The following is a 19,302-nucleotide window of genomic DNA, read 5'->3' as shown; positions in this document are numbered from 1 at the left end:
GTGGAATGAATCCCCACTGGTTTGAATGCTTCACAATTGCTATAGGAAGTGTTTCTCAAAAGACTTACTTTGTCATCCTAATCATTGTTGTGCTTCCCTGGAGAAAGTGTGGGGCCGGTCCAGGTCCAGCTAGATTTAGGAAAGGCTCTATCTCGAATCTTCTCTGACAAGGGTCACAAAGGTCAATAGTCTGCCACACATTACTGACTGGGGATACCTCTTTTGTTACCAGAATGTTGTTGCCCAGAGACATATCAATGTTTTAGAGAGTGATACAATTAACTTTATGTATTAATATGACTATGCCATGCCACAGTCCATGGGCTTGCAAAGAGTCAAGACTTAGCAACTGAACAACCACATAGCAACTAAACAACAACAATTAACATCACCAGGTAAACTTGCTAGGGCTTAAAATTGATCAAGGGTTCATTAGCCAACTTATGATTGTCGTTATCACTCACATTTGCTTGGTTAGGCTTTTATTCCAACCTTTATTGTTGTTCAGTCACTGAGTCATGTCCGACTCCTTGCGACCCCATGGACTGCAACAGGCCAGGCTTCCCTGTCCTTCACCATCTCCCGGAGCTTGCTCAGACTCATGGCCGTTGAGTCAGTGATGCCATCCAACCATCTCATCCTCTGTTGTCCCCTTCTCCTCCTGCCCTATGTATATTATATACATAATTTTTTTTTAATGACACATCGTGAAATTTTGAGTGAAGAACTTTACAGTGGATTTTATGCAGATACTTTCTCTGATTGTCCAAGTGACATGTATACTAGGGTCTCAGAGGATGATAGTTCTTCAGAATATAGTGTTGATTCAAACGATGTGAATATTAGACCAACAAAACGGCAAAAAACCTTAGCGACTGATTATGACTTGAAAAGTTAAAATGAAACCCACAGTGCTGGAGAATGCTCCTTTGCAACTACAGAAGAGTGTATGGAAGACAACCTTTCACGAAAATGTGAAGACTTTACAGGTGTGTCAGGTTTAACTATTGATGGTAATAACCATCAAATATTAGCGAAATAACAGAATTAAATTTGGGCCAACCAAAATAAACATCACCACCTACAGGCATTGGTTTCAGCAAAAATCCCCCTAGTTAATATTTAAGAGCTCTAGGAGGTAAAGAACTCTGTTTAAACTGGCTTATCCAAGGCTTCCTGCCGAATTTTTCTTGCACCTCTTTGAACATCCCAGTGAAAACCAGTTAGAAAGCACCAGTGAGGAGTGGACTGGTTGTAAGCAGGGCATGATGTGTGATGTTTATGTTTTTAAATAGGATCTGGCAGTGGGGTTGGAATCGGCTGATTAGGAAATGCAGCCAAAACCTGAAATAAGATATTTGGTAGGGGAATTAGGATGGAGAGAGAAAGACAAAAATGGAGAAATATTTAGGAAGTAAAATGAATAGGACTTGAAGATGTATTAGACACCAAAGGGAAATAAATAATAATAATACCTTATTTATTCTAAGATTAAATAATTATTACATGATGTTTTCAAACTGTGGTGCTGGAGAAGATTCTTGAGAGTCCCTTGGACAGCAAGATCAAACCAGTCAATCCTAAAGGAAATCAACCCTGAAAATTCATTGGAAGGACTGATGCTGAAGCTGAAGCTCCAGTCCTTTGGCCACCAGATGCAAAGAGCTGACTTGCTGGAAAAGACCCTGATACTGGGAAAGATTGAAGGCAGAAGAAGAGGGTGACAGAGGATGAGGTAATTGGATGGCATCACCAATTCAATGGACATGAAGTTGGGCAAACTTCGGGAGATGGTGAAGGACATAGAGGGCTGGTGTGCTGCAGTCCATCAGGTCTCAAGGAGTCAGACACGACAACTGAACAACAAATTACGGATCTGCAGATTTCTAGCTGTTGGGGTAGCTGGATATGAGACGGAGAAACTGGCTTAACCTTTTAAATTCAGTGCTTTCTAAATGTATTTACCCCTAATGCCGCTTTTCTTTTTTCCCCCTTGGAGATTTCCAAAAGAATTGGTGGCCTGCAGGACTTGCTTTCAGAAATGTTGCCATGGGAGTTCCATGTGTCAGAAAAGAACTGGCCTGGAGAACCTGCTCAACATCAGCCAACTTCTGGGTGGAAAATCCTGAGAAAATTGTTATGGAGGCAAATGCATTTTACTGTTGAAATGAATAGCAGGGCCACCACTCCTGTGAAATAACCTGGAAAGGGGAATAGGTGAGCCACAGCCTGTGTAGAGGAAGGGAAAGAACCTGGGGATGACATTAAGTAAGTGAAGTCATTTTTGTCAGGTCTGACTCTTTGTGCCCCCATGGACTGCAGCCCACCAGGCTCCTCCGTCCATGGGATTCTCCAGGCAAGAACACTAGAGTGGGTAGCCATTTCCTTCTCCAGGGGATCTTCCTGACCCAGGGACTGAATCCACATCTTTTAAGTCTCCTGCACCGGCAGGCAGGTTCTTTACCACTAACGCCACCTGGGAGTGGTATTGGGAGCAGCTGAACTGCAGTACCCGACCCAGAGGCTGTGCTCCACTCACTCCCCAACACACTCTCTCCATGATCTGTCTGGGTGAAAACAATGCCGCCATCTTGCTGATGCCCCACCTGGACGTGTCTCCACAGGCCCCTTAGGCCTTGCTCAGTGTGTGTGTCACAACCTCCTTGCTCAAAATGTAACGGAGCAGGACCCCAAGGGTTCTTTCCAGGACAAGCCTTCCCCCATATCCTCTGTTGCAGCTCTTCCCCGAAGAACCAAGATAACAGTACTGGACACACATTTCCCGAGTTGCTTTGCAGATGTGAAAACCCTCCATCAAATGGAAGATGTTAACTATTTGAGGACCATGAACACACAACCCCAGGCCTCCTGTAGCCTAAGGACCAATAGAGTGAACCCCTGTGACCTCACCATCAGCCAAACAGAGAATTGTGCTCAAGCTGATCACAAACTCTGCAACCACACCCTCGCCCCACCTGGCTTTTAAAAATGCTTTGCTGAAACCCGCCAGGGACCTCGGAGCTTTTTAGGGCACGAATCACCTGTGTCCTTGAAAGGCTTGCAACAAACCTGTCTCTGCTCCACACTCCAGTGTTTCAGTGTGTTTGGATTCACGGGGCAGCAGGCACATGAACCTGCACTCGCAATAACCCTGGAGACGGTACACTGTGGAACAACCAGGGACACCACCTCTCTCCACTGAGTTTCCCATGGTCCCTTTCATTCTTACTCTGAAGCTTGAAAAGAAGCAAGCTTCTTCAAGAAACTCTTTCCAATGTCCTCTCCAGCATCTCAGGATAGTTGCTCTCTGGGGGTCCTTCCAGAAACCTCCAGACATGCCTGAAGCTCCAGGTGGGTATAGCTCAGGATCCCACTCTGGGATCCTTGTAAATCAAAAGAGCAGAGCCAGACAGAGTGGATGGAAACAGGGTTTCAGGAACACAGTGCTAAAGACAGAGGATTTATTGAATGCCTAACACGCCACAGGGTTCCCCTTGTAGCTCAGTCAGTAAAGAATCTGCCTGCAATGCAGGAGACCGGAGTTCAATTCCTGGATCAGGAAGGTCACCTGGAGAAGGAATGGCAACCCATTCCAGTACTCTTGCCTAGAGAATCCCATGGACAGAGGAGCCTGGCAGGTTACAGTCCATGGTGTTGCAACAGTCAGACATGACTTAGTGACTAAACCACCACCACTTGCCACAAACAAAGTCCATATTCTAATTATACGATATTAAATGCATTCAATAAAATATTAAAGTCTATATTTTAATTTTAAACCTTTGTCTATTTAAAACCCAGGCCATAAAGAAGTTCTTGAAAATATGGTAACTAGTACAGCATCAGGGTCATTAAGTTTAATAAGGAATCTTTATTTGGATGATTGGATGAACAGCCGGTTGGTTGGCTATTATTTTTGGTTAAAGTTTATGATAAAAAAATAATACCAAAGGTAATATTTATTAAATACTGCATTAAAATCAGTCAGAGTTTTTATTCTCTAAGTTAAAAAGTTGTAGTTGATGCAAATGAATCACAAAATGAGTATATTTACCCCTTCCGTCATGTGTGAACATGACCAACATTACGCTGTTGTTGTTTAGCCACTAAGTCCTGACCCCATGAACTGCAGCCCACCAGGCTTCCCTGTCCTTCACTGTCTCCTGGAGTTTGCTCAAATTCATGTTCATGGAGTTGGTGATGCTATCTAACCATCTCATCCTCTGCGCCCTCTCCTCCTTTTGCCTTCAATCTTAACCAGCATCAGGGTCTTTTCCAGTATACTGATGGAAAAGAGGAGACAGTAAGAAGGGCACCAAGTTATCTGAGGAGAGGCGAGATGTTGTCCACAGAGAAGAAAAGAAAACGAAAAGAACTAAGGAGTTCCCATGGCGCAGAGTGGACCAACAGGCTAAACCTCCGATTTTGCCTGTTATCTGGTGAGCCCGCTGAGGGCGGGTGAGTCAGACTCACTGGGGAGGCAGTGCAGCAGTTCACCACCAGATGGCAGCATAGAGCTACTTCCATTTTCACCCTTGGCCCGCATTGCCGCTTCATGATATTGAACTTTATTTTTTTGTTTTTTAGTTGTTCAGTCGAGTCCAACTCTTTGAGACCCCGTGGACTGCAGCCCGCAAGGCTCCTCTGTCCATGGGGTTTCCCAGCCAAGAATACTGGAGTGCCGTCCCCCCCACACACCCTCTCCCCTCTCTCCTGCTTTGCAGGTGGACTCTTTACCACTGAGCCGCCTGGGATGCCCCACTGAACTATACACAAGGTTTCAAAAGAGGACTGGACTCACAGCTGTGGAAACAGGAATTATTCTAGCCAGACTCCTCTTATTGCTCTACCCAAGTCCTGAGCACTGATGCTCCTGAGTCCCACTTCTGTTCACTTTCCCTCATCCCCCTTTTCTTCTTGCTGTCACTGGGAATGTAGAATAACTAGTAAATCTGATTTATTTCAAAAAAAGGATCATTTTACTTCCCAATTAAAGAATTGCTGAGTCCATTCTGCATAAAGCATTTCTGCTGTTCTTTCTATACCCACAGTGGTTCAGCTATGGCTAAAACATTTATTAAAACAAAACACCATTTGCCATGTTTAACAGTACCACCAGTAAGAGGCAAACCACATTTTAACAAGAGTAGTTCAAAAATAAAGACGCCACACAAATCCAATTGCTTTTCTGCAGAAAAGTCAAGCTTTCTGCCATCAACATCCTTTAAGATTAATTTCCACATACTTAATAGCTTCTAAATGTGTTTGGTCGTGTCCGACTCTTTGCCACCCCCATGGACTACAGCCCACCAGGCTCCTCTGTCCATGAAATTTTCCAGGCAAGAATACTGAATACATTGCCATTTCCTACTCCAGGGCATTTTTCCCACCCAGGGATTGAACACGAGTCTCTTACTTCTGCTTCTAAATGGATTCATACAAATTGCAAAGTAAATTGCATCCTCAAACTCAAGGCATTTATGAATTTTCATTGTTGAACTATGCAAACAAATCATTTTCCTTTATAGCCACCAATAGGAATAGCATTGCAGTGATCTATCCAAGGTTAAAATACTGTAGGACTGTCAGTCAACCCATTCATTTTAAACTCAGGCCAAGTCATTCAAGAATTTCACACATGTACATGATGTCCCCCAAATGCTATAATTTACATTTGGTGCTTAGATTTTGTCAGCAGATATGACATAACTATGTATCCAAATGGTTCTCTAGGAACTACACATTGTACAGAAGTTGAAGACACGTCATTCTTGCTTATGTCAATGTTTACTTTCACTTGAAAGTTTCCTCTAATTTGCCTTTCTGTTGTGATAGAACCTGGCCTGGTGTTGTAGTTATGCTCTCACTCCTTGTTTCTGTGCTGTTGTTTTTCAGTCAATAAGTCGTGTCCCACTCTTTGCGACCCCATGGACTGTAGCCCGCCAGACTCCTCTGTCCGTGGAATTTCCCAGACCAGAACACTGGAGTAGGTTGCTATTTCCTTCTCCACTGGATCTGCCCATCCCAGGGATCGAACCTGTGTCTGCTGCATTGGCAGGCAGATTCTTTACTGCTGAAAGAATGTGCAAACACAGAAAGTGTTAACAACTGGTGGGTCTGAGTGAAGAGTAGGTCAGAATCCTTTGGACCATTCTTGAAATTTTTCTATCAGTTTGAAATTTTTCAAAATTAAAAGTAACTCGTTAAGAAAAACATGACAGCCAGAAAATCATTCCAGACTAAGATCCAGTAAGGCAATTTTTGTTGTTGCTATTTAGTTGCTAAGTTGTGTCTGACTCTTCGCAGACCCCATGGACTGTAGCCCGCCAGGCTCCTCTGGCAAGAATACTGGAGTGGGTTGCTATTTCCTTCTCCAGGGGATCTTCCTGACCCAGGGAAGGAACCCACATCTCCTGTCTCTTGCATTGCAGGTGGATACTTTACCACTAAGTCACCAGGGAAGCCCAAGACAACTTTTACTTTATTCTTTTCTTACTGAATAACATATACCAAGGTGAAAAAATAGAATATTTACAAAGAAAGTAAAATCACCCTAAATCCACCTCCCTAAACTGAAGGTGTTCCCATGACTACAGATTTCCTCCTGTCCTTACTACCCTACACCTCTTGTCCCCTCTCTGTTCCCATCACCTGTTGACAACTTCCCCTTGAAGTTTGGACCCCCGCCTCGACCTGTCCCCTCCCCACCTAATCTTACCAGAGCAGCTAATGTGTGTTCTTTTGTGTTTGGAACTTTCCACAAAGTTGTGTACATTCACCAAAAACCAAAATACATTATGTATTTGGGCACATAATGAGGCAAGTGGCTAAATATTTTTGCATTTGAAGACATTCGAGCTTTGTTTAATCCTAGCAAAATCCCTTCTCCTCTCACTCATTCCCAGAGTTCATCTTCTACCCAGTTGAAAAGGAGACCAAACACCCCCAACTCCACTTTTGTTCTTCCTCCCCGCTGTCTTTATCTCACACTATACGCATGCAAGCATGAGCTTTCCAGGTGCTTGATGGTAAAGAATCTGCCTGCCAATGCAGGAGATGTGAGTTTGATCCCTGGGTCAGAAAGATCCCCTGGAGAAGCAATAGCAAGCCACTCTGGGAAATCCCATGGACAGAGGAGCCTGGGGTGAGGGGGGGCGGCATGGCAAGGAGTGAGATGCGTATGGCTTAGTGACTGAGCACATACATACATTCATGACTCTCCACAGGGCGCTGCTGAGGCCAGGCGGCGATGTTCACACCTCTCAGTTGAGATCAGACTGGGCTCTGCCCTCCAAGTGAGCCAGAGCCTCCCCAGTCTCAGCAAAACCAGCAGGTCAAGTGATAGGCATTGCCACTAGCCAGCTATAGGCCTCTGGCAGACTATAATCCTTTCTGTTTTCAATTTTGAATTAAGTCAACCAAAGCCAGGATTAAACAATTTCTAAAAATCACTTTTAGTTCTGAAAGACTATGATACACAATTCGATAGCCCAGAAATGTAGAAATAATCAGAAAATCAGATGCGGAAAAATTTTGAAACAGCATGATAAAAGATGATTATGAACAACATGGGTTTATTCTAGGACTTAGATGCAGAGGATAGAAGAATCAGACTCTCCTCACACATACTGGTGGAATAGAATTAGCTAATTAGAGACTGGGGGTTTCACAATGAGACAGCTAATGACTTAATAAAACAGTTGACTATGACTTACCACTACGGATGAATGACACATCTCTAAATGCTGTAATTAATAGATTGGAAACCAAATTCTAGCTATGAGTAAGCTTTTCTTCTTTTCAGTAGCTTGGGAAGAAAAGCAGGGTCCGTTTTTTAAGTTATTAAGTCAATGGTTCTACAAGTTTAGACCAGAGATAAGAGCATTTCGGACAAGAAGGGAAGGATTGATGACAACAAGCCCAATGTTTAGTTAGTGCACAGGGAAAGTAAAGACTAGGCTTGTTGAGTGACTTGTCGAAGGTCACATAGCATGGAGGTTCACTCCCAAAATGTCTGCTGGGCGGGGTACCCCACTGCTAAGCATCCTCATCCATCAGACACTTCTCACCAGCTAGTATCGTGCTGGTCGCTGGGCTCTTATTGAAACCGTCACCTTTGACACTGATTTACACGCTTCACCCCTGTACACACTTCACCCCTGAGGCTGTCAGCTTAGGGAGGCTGTGTACAAGGAGACCTTTTGTAGTGTTGGGAGTCATTCCAGCCCTCCGGGATGGAGGCCAAGATGCACACCTTCTACCTCCCTGCTGTGGGTCCCTCTGGCGGCCATCCAGGTGTTTCCAACTCTTGCAGCAGCAGTAGATGAAGGGCTCCACTTGGCTCCAAGGGTGTATATATCCATCAGCGTGCCGTCTAGAAATCTGCAAAACTTGAAAGCCCAGTACATGAGCTTCCCTGGTGGCTCAGACGGTAAAGAATTTGTCTGCAAGGGACTTCCCTGGCGGTCCAGTGGTTAAGACTTTGCCTTCCATCACAGGGATTGCAAGTTCAATCCCGGGTTGGGGAGCTAAGATCTCACATGCCTTCTGGTCAATATATGCATATATATATATATATATCAGAAGCAATATTCTAACAAAGCCAATAAAGACTTTTTTTAAAAAGGTCCACATCAAAACAAACAAACAAAAAAATCTGCCTGCAATGTGGGAGACCTAGGTTCAATCCCTGGGTCAGGAAGATCTCCTAGAGAATGGAATGGAAACCCAATGCAATATTCTTGCCTGGAGAATCTCATAGACCAAGGAGCCTGGTGGGCTATGGTCCATAGGATTGCAAAGAGTCAGACACGACTAAAACGACTTAGCACGTTTGCAAATTATTTAACCACTCAAGTCAAAGGTTTTCTTCTCTGTAGATGAAGGCTGCTATGAAGAATAAATGAGTAAAGAACACGGGGCGGACCATGCTGCTTTCTGCTCACCAGGCAGTTATACGATGACTATATTGAAGAGTTTGACTGTCCCATTTTAGATGAAGAGAGAACAGTTAATAAGTTAGAAAACCAAGTGAGTGAAGGTGGAGGTCTTGATGACTACTATGGTTGTGATTTCTTCTCTGAACTCTGGTTACATATAGTATTTGTGCTGAAAACAGACAAGTGTTTTGTACAAGAGACTTGAAACTAGGGGTAATAATGAGAAGAAGCTAAAAGACAATATTCAGTGTGAAAGTTTTCTAGTTCTTGATAATGAAGCCTTAGCATTCTACAAGGAAGAAATAGTGCATTAGCTGCCAAGCAATAAACCAGAAGATCTAGAGGGTAATACCAATCAGATATTACAATGGATTGAGCAGTGAGTCAAAGATCCTAGTTCTTGACTTAACAAGAATGCCATTTTACAATCACTCTTGATATCTCTCTGCCATCATCATACATATTGTTCAATTATCAGTAAGACTTTCTTACTGAAATTGTGCTGTTGGACTAGGAGGTGGATAGTATAAAGGTTTATGCTTGGGTTTTTTTGTTGTTGTTTTTTTTCTCCATGAGAAAGCCAAACTCAAATGTAATGAATAATACTATTATTAAAGGTTGAGAGTTAAAACTGTAATTGCTTAATGGTTCAGTTGCTTAAGAAAAAATGTGTTAGTCGATCAGTCATATCCAACTCTTTGCAACCCTATGGACAGTAGCCCGCCAGGCTCCTCTGTCCATGGGATTCTCCAGGCAAGAATACTGGAGTGGGTTGCCATTCCCTTCTCCAGTATCTTCCCGACCCAGGGATTGAACCTGGGTCTCCCACATTGCAGGCAGATTCTTTACCATCTGAGCCACCAGGGAAGCCAATAAATAAATAAATCTGATGAACGGTGCAGAAAAGAAAAGAATAAATGAGGAGAAAATGCAAAATATTCACAAAAGTACCTGGCACGGCATTTGGTACATAGTAAGCATTTTAAAAATATTAGTTATTGCTATTAGTGGAAATGCAGTGGCAGCAACATGGCAGGAGTAACAGCAATATCGCTTTATTTGGGAGACAACTTGTAATTAATAACAGTGGAATATCTCTGAAAAATGTTCTTGGCAGAATTCATGTTTCCATCTTTGACTGGAGCTCGTTACAAATTACCATCTTCTCTGAACAGAGCAAGAAGCTTTGAATGAATGTCCTGGATGAATTGGGAGGGCACACCATCCAGTAATGTGTAGACAGAGAAACATTTTTTTCCCTCCTGAACTGTTCCATTGGACTTATTAAAAAACCTTTCTTCAGCTGCTTTAATCGTTGGGATACTAATAAAAACAATAAAAATTTCTGCCAATATTTATAATATAAAAATATTAACTGGCCTCATACTCAGAGCGTCTTAAGCATTTACCTGAAGTCAATTTATTCTCTTGAGGTACTATTATATAAGAGATGTACACTGGATTTTATGTGCTTGTGCTTAGTTGCTCAGTGGTATCCAACTCTTTGCAACCCCATGGACTGTAACCTGCCAGGCTCCTCTGTCCATGGAATTCTCCAGGCAAGAATACTGGAGTGGGTTGCCATTTCATTCTCCAGGGGATCTTCCCGACCCAGGAATCGAACCTGGGTCACCTGCATTGGCAGGCAGATTCTTAATTGTCTGAGCCACCACGGAAGCCCAAGCTGAAACAAAACCAAACATGTTATATGCAAAATACTCCTCCCTCTACTGGCTTGAATAGAATGTTATGACCCTGGGCCATCCCTTATTATTTCTTCATTTCTTGACCCGTCTCCTCATCCATGAAAATAGGAGCCTTAGTGGCTGCCCTGCCGGTCTTCCAAGGTTGTTATTGGAGATGAGATGAGGAAAAACTTGGATCCAATAATTGCAATTGAAGTGGTACAAATTTAAAAGTTGTTCATATTTCAAAATGTGAGCTCACTGCCCTACACAAACACTGGTTCTCAGATTCTATTTGTGCTAACTGAAAAACAAATTCCGTGGTTGGTACATCTGCCCCGCCATTGGGGCCTGAAGCTGGCTCTCGGGAAGGGAGACAGGCCGACTCAGAACTTGCTGGAAAGTGTTTGGATGCTCACCTATCTGTGCTGCAGACAGGGAGGCCACGACAGCAGGAGCCTTTCCCAGAACGCTTGAAGGAATGTAACCAGGCTGTCTCAGAGCTGTGTGCAAGCCAGAATATATATTGACATGATAGACCACAATGGATTTAAGTGTTTAAAGTCAAAAATACACTTTTAAAAATAAGTGCTTGAGTTGGCTGCTTGAGCAATACCTGGGTGCCGGAGCAAATTTGTTTAGAATAAATCATGGAGTATACAGTGGCTCAGACGAAGAATCTTCCTGCAATGCAGGAGACCCAGGTTCGATCCCTAGGTCGAGAAGATTCCCTGGAGAAGGTAATGGCAACCCACTCCAGTATTTTTGGCTGGAGAATCCCATGGACAGAGGAGCCTGACAGGCTACAGTCCGTGGGGTCACAAAGAGTCAGACATGATTGAGTGACTAACACACACACATACTTCTTGTTAACTTTTTTTGCACCCGGGCGAGGACAGTCAAAGGGGAGAAGCACAGTTCTGTGGACCACTTCCTCATTTCTACGTTATGGAACAACTGCAGCTGGTGTCAGAGTTGTATCACAAGGCCAGCAAATCCTGCCGGCCTCTGTAAAACAAGGTTTAGCTTCAGATAAACGTGCTTCTATGTCCCCTGCTCCGTGTCCTTCTTTCTAACGCTTCACACATGTCCCTTACGCTTCCTGTAGCCCTTCTTTTGATGGGCAGAGCAGAAACTCTGCTGCAAAAGAAACTCCTGAATTTGGGAAAAAACTGCAAAAATGTCGGCTGCCTCTTTTGCCCTGATGTGTCTGGGGATGTGCTTCCCAGGTGGCTCAGTGGTAAAGACCTCGCCTGCCAGTGCAGGAAATGCAGGAAATGAGGGTTCCATCCCTGAGTCAGGAAGATCCCCTGGAGGAAGAAATGGCCACCCACTCCAGTATTCTTGCCTGGGGAATCCCAGGGACAGAGGAGCCTGGTGGGCTACAGTCATGGGGTCGCAAAATCAGGCACGACTAAGCTCACACACGCCTTCTGAGGCCACACAAACTGCTCTCTCTTCCTCTGGTAATGCACAGCTCCTGTGACCCTCCCAGGTTGCCTCCATTGCTTCAATTCAGGTGTTATATTGTGAAATATTTTGTCTTGAGTGACATCTTGTGTGGGTGGGCTAGCCAAGGGTTCTGAAGCACAGAGATGAGCTTGTCTCATTCACTTGGCTCATTTAGGGAGACACCACTGCCTCTAGCATATTCTAAGAAGCAATAGATTATTTCATTATTTGGTGAGATTTCAAGCGCCAGCTTGAAGCATAAGGGGAAAAACCCTATTGAACCATGCAGGTGGTCAGAGCACTCTTGGTCCTGTCTGTCACGTCCTCGGACATGCAGACACTAGGCCATCACGTAGTCACAGAAGAGGTTAGGGGGTGGCCCTGGGAAGGCCTCGGAATTTGCCACAGGGGCCTCGCTTCTCCACTTCTGACCTGGTTCTGCATCCCAGGGGTGGGAAGTGGGGAGCAGGACCCCACTCTCCAACACAAATGTAGAGCAGTAGGTCAGAGGTGGTTGATTCTCCCTTTGGCCTAGAGGGGGCCCTCCACAAGTGAAACAGATTTATCAGGTTTGCCAGCCTCTGTCAGAGGTAAAGTTCCAATAAATAGTTAGCTTGCCGCCAGCAGCGGGTAAACAATCTACCTGCGATTCAGGAGACATAGGAGACACGGGTTCTATCCCCAGGCCGGGAAGATCCCCTGGAGGAGGAAATGGCAACCCACTCCATTATTCTTGTCTGGAGAGTCCCATGGACAGAGGAGCCTGGTGGGCTACAGTCCATGAAGTCACAGAGTCAGACACAACTGAGAGACTGAGTATGCACATCAGTGGCCAACACAGCCCATTTCCTCTGAAGGAAGGAAGCCTTTCTTCCCTCTGCCTTCCATCTATGGGTGACATTCTTCCGACCTCAAGTGAGTGTCCTGCTCATCCTTCACCAGCTCTTGGCCACACCTCCAAGCTTGACCACAGGTGCACAGGGCCGCGTCCTGGAGGAAAGGGAGAAACTGAGGCAGTCATGCAGGTGCTGGGGGGGGGGTCACGTCAGCGGGCAGTTAACTTCATTCCTCACTTAGGTATTAGAATCCCCCTGTGGGGAGAGATCTCTTTCTTCAAAGGCGTTTAGCGCTCTGTAGACCCCAGTAGGAAGTGTTTTTGAATCCCAAACCTTTCTGCAGAGCTTCCGTGTATTCCACAAGAACACTCACTCCTCACTGCCTGTGGTTTACAAGTTCATGGTGCCCTGTGGGCTTTAGCTGCCTGGGCCCTGGGGAGCTTCGACGCTGCTTTTCACTGTGTGTTTCCATCACCTCCATTACCTATGATTTCCAGGTTCTTAAATGCTTATTCCTGCTCTCCCTGGGACATTCGTATGACCTATTTTACTTGCACATCCTAAATCAGGAGATGATCATTAGAAAAATGAGGTCAGAACAGCAAGAAGGAAAGTCATCCATTTGGGTGGTGGCCCCAACTGCTGTCAAAGAAATGAGCTTTGTTGCCCTTGTATCAGTACGTCCATACCCCCTTCCCATCCCACAACCACTACTCTTTGACCCTCTTCTCTTGCCTTTACGGTCCTTTTAGTCACAACACTTACAACTTTCTAATAAGCTATCTAATAATAGTTCTATTTATTGTGTTTATTGCTTACTCATTCTCTCTTTCTCCAATCATATAAGCCCCATGAGGGCACAGGTTTTTGCCTATCTTGTTCAGTAATCAATCTTAAGTTCCAAGAACAGTATAAGGCATTGTAAATACTCAATAAATAGTTGCTGGAAAATAAAAAAGAAATATTTGCTGTACAAATGAATGAATGCCAAAAGATAGATACCTCTCTGATGCTCAGGTCATAAAACATACCCTTCAGAGTGTTAAATCTTTTCCTTGCTTCATTTCCTCATCTCTAGGTACAAAGCTTCAGCAAAATTTTAAAACTTGGCCATTCTTTCTTCTACTCCCTTTACCTCCTCTCACAACTGTAAACTAGAAATTTTATTTAATCTAAACATAACCAATTCCTTGGTCAAATCTGACTTTATTCTCCAAAGAACCCCATGCTTCAGTAAGAAATGCATTCTCTCTCAGTTGTTCACACCCTTCTAATTAAGTCCATCCCATTCTTTGTTTTATTGTTCTGAGAAGTACTCAAAATTTCAGAATCATAAATATTTCTGGAAAAAAAAAACTCTTCAAGTTAATATAATTGTCTATCTTTGCAAATATGCTACTGTCTTCTGGAGGATTGCTGCTGCTGCTAGTCGTGTCCAACTCTGTGCGAACCCATGGACAGCAGCCCACCAGGCTCCGCCGTCCTGGGGATTCTCCAGGCAAGAGCGCTGGAGTGGGTTGCCATTGCCTTCTCCAATGCATGAAAGGGAAAAAAGAAAGTGAAGTTGCTGAGTTGTGTCCGACTCTTAGGGACCCCATAGACCGCAGCCTACCAGGCTCCTCCATCCATGGGATTTTCCAGGCAAGAGTACTGGAGTGGGGTGACATTGCCTTCTCCTCTGGAGGATTACTAGTGCCAAATCATACAGTCTTGCGCAGCTGGCCCTCTCCCTTAGAGATACCCAGATAGTAGAATTACTATAATTAGTTTTGCAATCACTCAGCACCAAGGAACTCTTACTCAAGACCGGGATACTGTTTTTGAGATGACAAGTTCAACAACATGGAAGGAAGTGGTACTGATCTAAAGACTAGTCTAGTGAAGCAAAAACAAAGTCTAAGATCTCTGATTTTCAAAATGTAATCTCCTGGAATGGAGAGTTCATGGGTATGTTTTGCTTTCCCTTCTCCTCAAAAGGGAAGGACACAGAATAAAAATAAGTGAGATTTATCAGTGCTTCCTATGGTCCAGTTACCGTGCTAAGCTTTTGACAGTCATCAGCTGATTCCTGGCCCACATTAACTGTAAAATGTTGGCATTTCACAGTTGCAGAACTGAGACGTCTACATTGAAGCAGTTATCCAGAGCCCACTGCTTAGGACAGCTAGGAAGAAGTAGGGTTGCCCTTACTTTCAATCACCAGCCGCACCTGTCCCATCCTGTCCCTTATTTCCTCTGTTTTCCACATCTTCTCCCCACGCCCATCCCAAAAGGATAAAGGGGCTTCTGAAGAGATACAGGTAAGTGACTCAGACACTGCTGTGAGCCCTCTTTGTGTAGTGAGGGGCTGGAGTCATGCCCCCACCAGGAACAAAACTCAGGAGCAGCGACCATGTAGGGTGTGCTGCTGTTTGCGTTGTTGGGTCTTGTTTTCCCAAGAAATGTAGTCCACAGAGCTTGTGAAAGACATTCTTCAAAAGTGGAAATTACATACAGAAGCTGTCAAGGGTCTGGAATGCGGTTCTACAGGATATCATCCATGTTTCAAGGGAGACGAGATGACAGCTCCAGCTGCCAAGCCCACAAACCGCAAAGTGGAAACACCCCCACCCCGGCCATGAGTCCCCAAGTCTCTAAGAAGCCCGGGTGTGTGTCAGGAAGCACTTCAGCACACCAGATTGACAGAGTCCACCTTTTTATGCAGAAGAGCCTCCTCTCTCTGCAGATGACCCAGACCTTGGCCTTCCTTGTTCTTCACAACAAACAGCGTGGTCATCACACCAATGTTATGTTCCTCTGATATCTCTGGAGCAGAAGACACAGGCATGGTGATGGGGCACCCAGGACCGAGCATTTGGGGGAGATTTCCTAGAGGTTTGATGAAGAGTCAGTCACACGGTCACACAAATTAACTTGTAAATTTACTCGTATAAATCCATATTCATGTTTACATGCCATGTGGAAGCCTTTTATTTGTGTAGACTCAGTAAATATTAAATGATGAAATGAATAGTAACTGCAACACTAGGCAGGGTCAGGAGCTGCGAAGAAAATGGAAAATATTGTGAGGCTGTCTATGCAGGTGAGGAACGTGAAGGTCAGAGGCGCACAGCATCTGCGTGGATCACAGCTTATAGGGCGCAAGTTTTGCTCCTGTATCTGTGACCCAGCAAGACGCCCGGCTTCCCACGGGATGGGCTGTGAGATTAATAGGACGTTTCTGACACTGCCTTAAAAACTGCAAGGTGCCACACAAACAGAAGTGTCAGGACAGCCTCTGCTTCTGCAGTTTTGCACAAGATGTAATGGGGACAACCCAGGTCTACAACTGAGCCCATGACAGAACATGCGTCTAGTCACAGGGTAGAATAGCGCTGCATGGGGAGCTCGGGTACTGGGAGGGTACAGGTGGCAGACAGTTACTTCTGGAACAGGGCAAGGACTGGTGAGGAGGAGAGCTGAGCCACCACACGTCTGCTCCTCAACAGAGCAGAGTATGCCTTTGTAAAAGGAGCAGAATGCTCCCAGACATGGGGAGGACCAGTCAGCTCTGTGTATGCAGCTCAGGCCCTAAGCACTGAGGCACAGTAAACTTCTGACTGATGTGGTAAATAGCTTGTTTTATAATCTGCCCCCCACCCCAAAATGAAGTTTTTTATTTGTTCTTGCTTATCAGAGGTTTCGGGTATATATGAAGCAACCAGGATGGGGGCATAGAGTGCAAAGTTGAAGCTCCAGTACTCTGACCACGTGATCTGAAGAGCTGACTCACTGGAGAAGACCCTGATGCTGGGAAAGATGGGAGGACAGGAGAAGGGGACAACAGAAGATGAGGTGGTTGGATGGCATCACCAACTCAAAGGACGTGAATCTGAGCAAACGCCAGGAAATGCTGAAGGACAGGGAAGCCAAATTATATAATAAAACTATAAAAGTAAAGGAGTAAATGAAACAATGAATTTGACTTCTTGCAATCTTCTCCAACAGAGATGTGTTTAGGGGGTCAAGTAAGATTGTCCTAGTTGAAATCAGTTTTCAGAGTAGACCAAGAATTAGGCAGGCTTTCACTGATTACCTATAAATCCACTATCTTTTTATCAATGCATTTGAAATATTAATTTACCTACTTGCATGCCACACACGAAACCTGCTGTGGGACAACCTACAGGAAGTTATGGCATTTTTTTAAAGACATTTCCAGGATGAAAGGCTTTGAAAGTCAGTGCTTTGCTCGGGTTGTAATGGCAGCAAGTGGCAGAGCCTGAACTGAGTCCTGGGAACTGACTCCAAATGCAGTGCCGTTTTCACACCAAGTTTGGGTCTGGCTTCTGGGTATTACATGGATTTCTGCTTTTGTAAGCTTTATTTTACTGTGAACAACCTTTTTCCCCAGTGTTCACCACACTGGGCAGGTCACTCTCTCCTCCCCCACAACCCCCACCCCCCCCACTCCTGTCTCAACACCCTATACTTGCCCCTCCTTCACCCCACCCTGATTCTTTTTCTCCAGGATGACGATCAGGACTGGTGGAGAAATCTGAGTTGGTATCAAGCTAATCTGTTGTCTCTAAACACAGTAATGAGGGGACTTCCCTGGTGGGCCAGTGGTTAAGAATCTGCCTCCTAATGTAGGGGGGCCCAGGTTCGATCTCTGGTTAGGGAACTAGATCCCTCATGCCACATGGTGTGGCCAAAATAAATAAAATTTTGAGAAGAGAAAAAATAAACAGTGATGAAACACAGTGAATCTGAGCGCACAGCCCAAGGGAATGTTTGTGAGTGGGGCTGGTCCTATAGGCCAGCAGGTTTGCAGTATGTAAGGCAGGAGGTCTCCTAGAAGCAAGCAGGTGTTCAGACGTGGACTTGACATTTGGTTGTGCAACAGCTCCATCCAGGGCAGAGGCTGAGCCTGGTGGCCCTGAAAGAGTCACCTGCCTGGGGCCAGGGAGCAGCAGTGGCCACCAGGCCATCTCAGGCATCAAGCACACTTGTTCCTGATGCAGTCCATGAAAGCTGTTTTTGGAGTTGTAACTGCAGACCAGAACCAGTTCACCTCATTCAATCTCCTCTTCAGAATAGAGCATTTCACACTTCTACAAAATACAAAACCAAAAAGGTGAAGTTAAAAAGTTGGTTCAGGTGGCACTGGTGGTAAAGAATCTCCCTGCCAATGCAGGAGACGCAAGGGACTTGGGTTTGATCCCTAGGTCAGGAAGATCTCCTGGAGAAGGAAATGGCAACCCACTCTAGTATTCTTGCCTGAAAATTTCTATGGGCAGAGGAGCCTGGTGGGCTTCAGTCCACAGGGCTGCAAAGGGTTGGACATGACTGAGCATGCACAGGTGACTTTTATTTCCCAGGTTCTACCACATCTGATTATGTGAACTCACAAAGTGAGAGCCACTATGGAGTTGGGGGGTGGAGAGTGAGATGGGCTCTGATGAGGTGGTACGGAGGCTGCAGAGACAGCCAGGGGCTGAAGGTCAGGGGAGATCTGAGTGCAGCCCGGGAGGCCAGGGCGCTCAGCTGGAAGGACTAGGTCACTCAGGGTGCAGGAGACCCCGCGTCTGGAAAGAGGCAGCTGTGTACCTGTCTGTCTCCCTCCCTGAACACTAGGGCCCTTGAGGACAGAGCCTGGGTCTTGTGTAACCAAAAACACACCCTCCCCACCCTGCTCAAGCCTGTGCCCTTTACACACGGCGCTGAATGGCCAGGACCGTGTAATCAAAAGGAGGGAAGGTGGATGTTTATCCTAAGGTGACAGCAGCTCTCGGGAAGTTCAAGGAGTAGGGTTGCTGGGTTTCCATTTGGGGAAGGTTCTCTGGGCTGCAGTACCAAGGAGGGCCTGAAGGGGACCAGGATTTCTGCAGGAGACAGTGTAGATGGTAGAAGGGATCCCGGACTATCACCATAACCTCTGACTCAGCATCTCCACAATTACCCTTCTCAACACACGTCAAGTGTGTTGACTTGACCTTTTTTATCTCAGAACCCTGCAGAGCTTCCCTTTCTGTACAGTCAAGTTTAAGTCCTTGTAACAGCCTTCGAGGCCACACACAATGTGATCCTAAGCCACCTGTCCACAGCCCCTGGCAGTGCCTTCATCTACTCTTTCAGCCAATAAGAGGATGTGTCTGTCAAGGCCATTCACCCTCTGAGAAGTTTGCTTCTGGCCCTCCCAGGAGCCCATCCTCCAGGGAGCACTTCAAAGCCTCCTGAGGCCAGTGGTGCCTTGCTCCTCCTAATGGTTACCCCAGCACTCTGCACAGTGTGGGCACTTTGTTAAGGCTTGTGGAGTAGAATCAAACTGTAGTGCTTGCAGCTGGATTCATTTAATACTGAGCAGCAGAAATCATAAACAAAAAGACTGATCCATTTAATTACCTTAAA

This window comes from Oryx dammah, unplaced genomic scaffold (genome assembly GCF_014754425.2).
Source record: "Oryx dammah isolate SB20612 unplaced genomic scaffold, SCBI_Odam_1.1 HiC_scaffold_19, whole genome shotgun sequence".
NCBI classification, from domain to species: Eukaryota; Metazoa; Chordata; class Mammalia; order Artiodactyla; family Bovidae; genus Oryx; species Oryx dammah.
The sequence above is the reverse complement of the archived record's forward strand: the minus strand, read 5'-3'. Positions refer to the sequence as shown.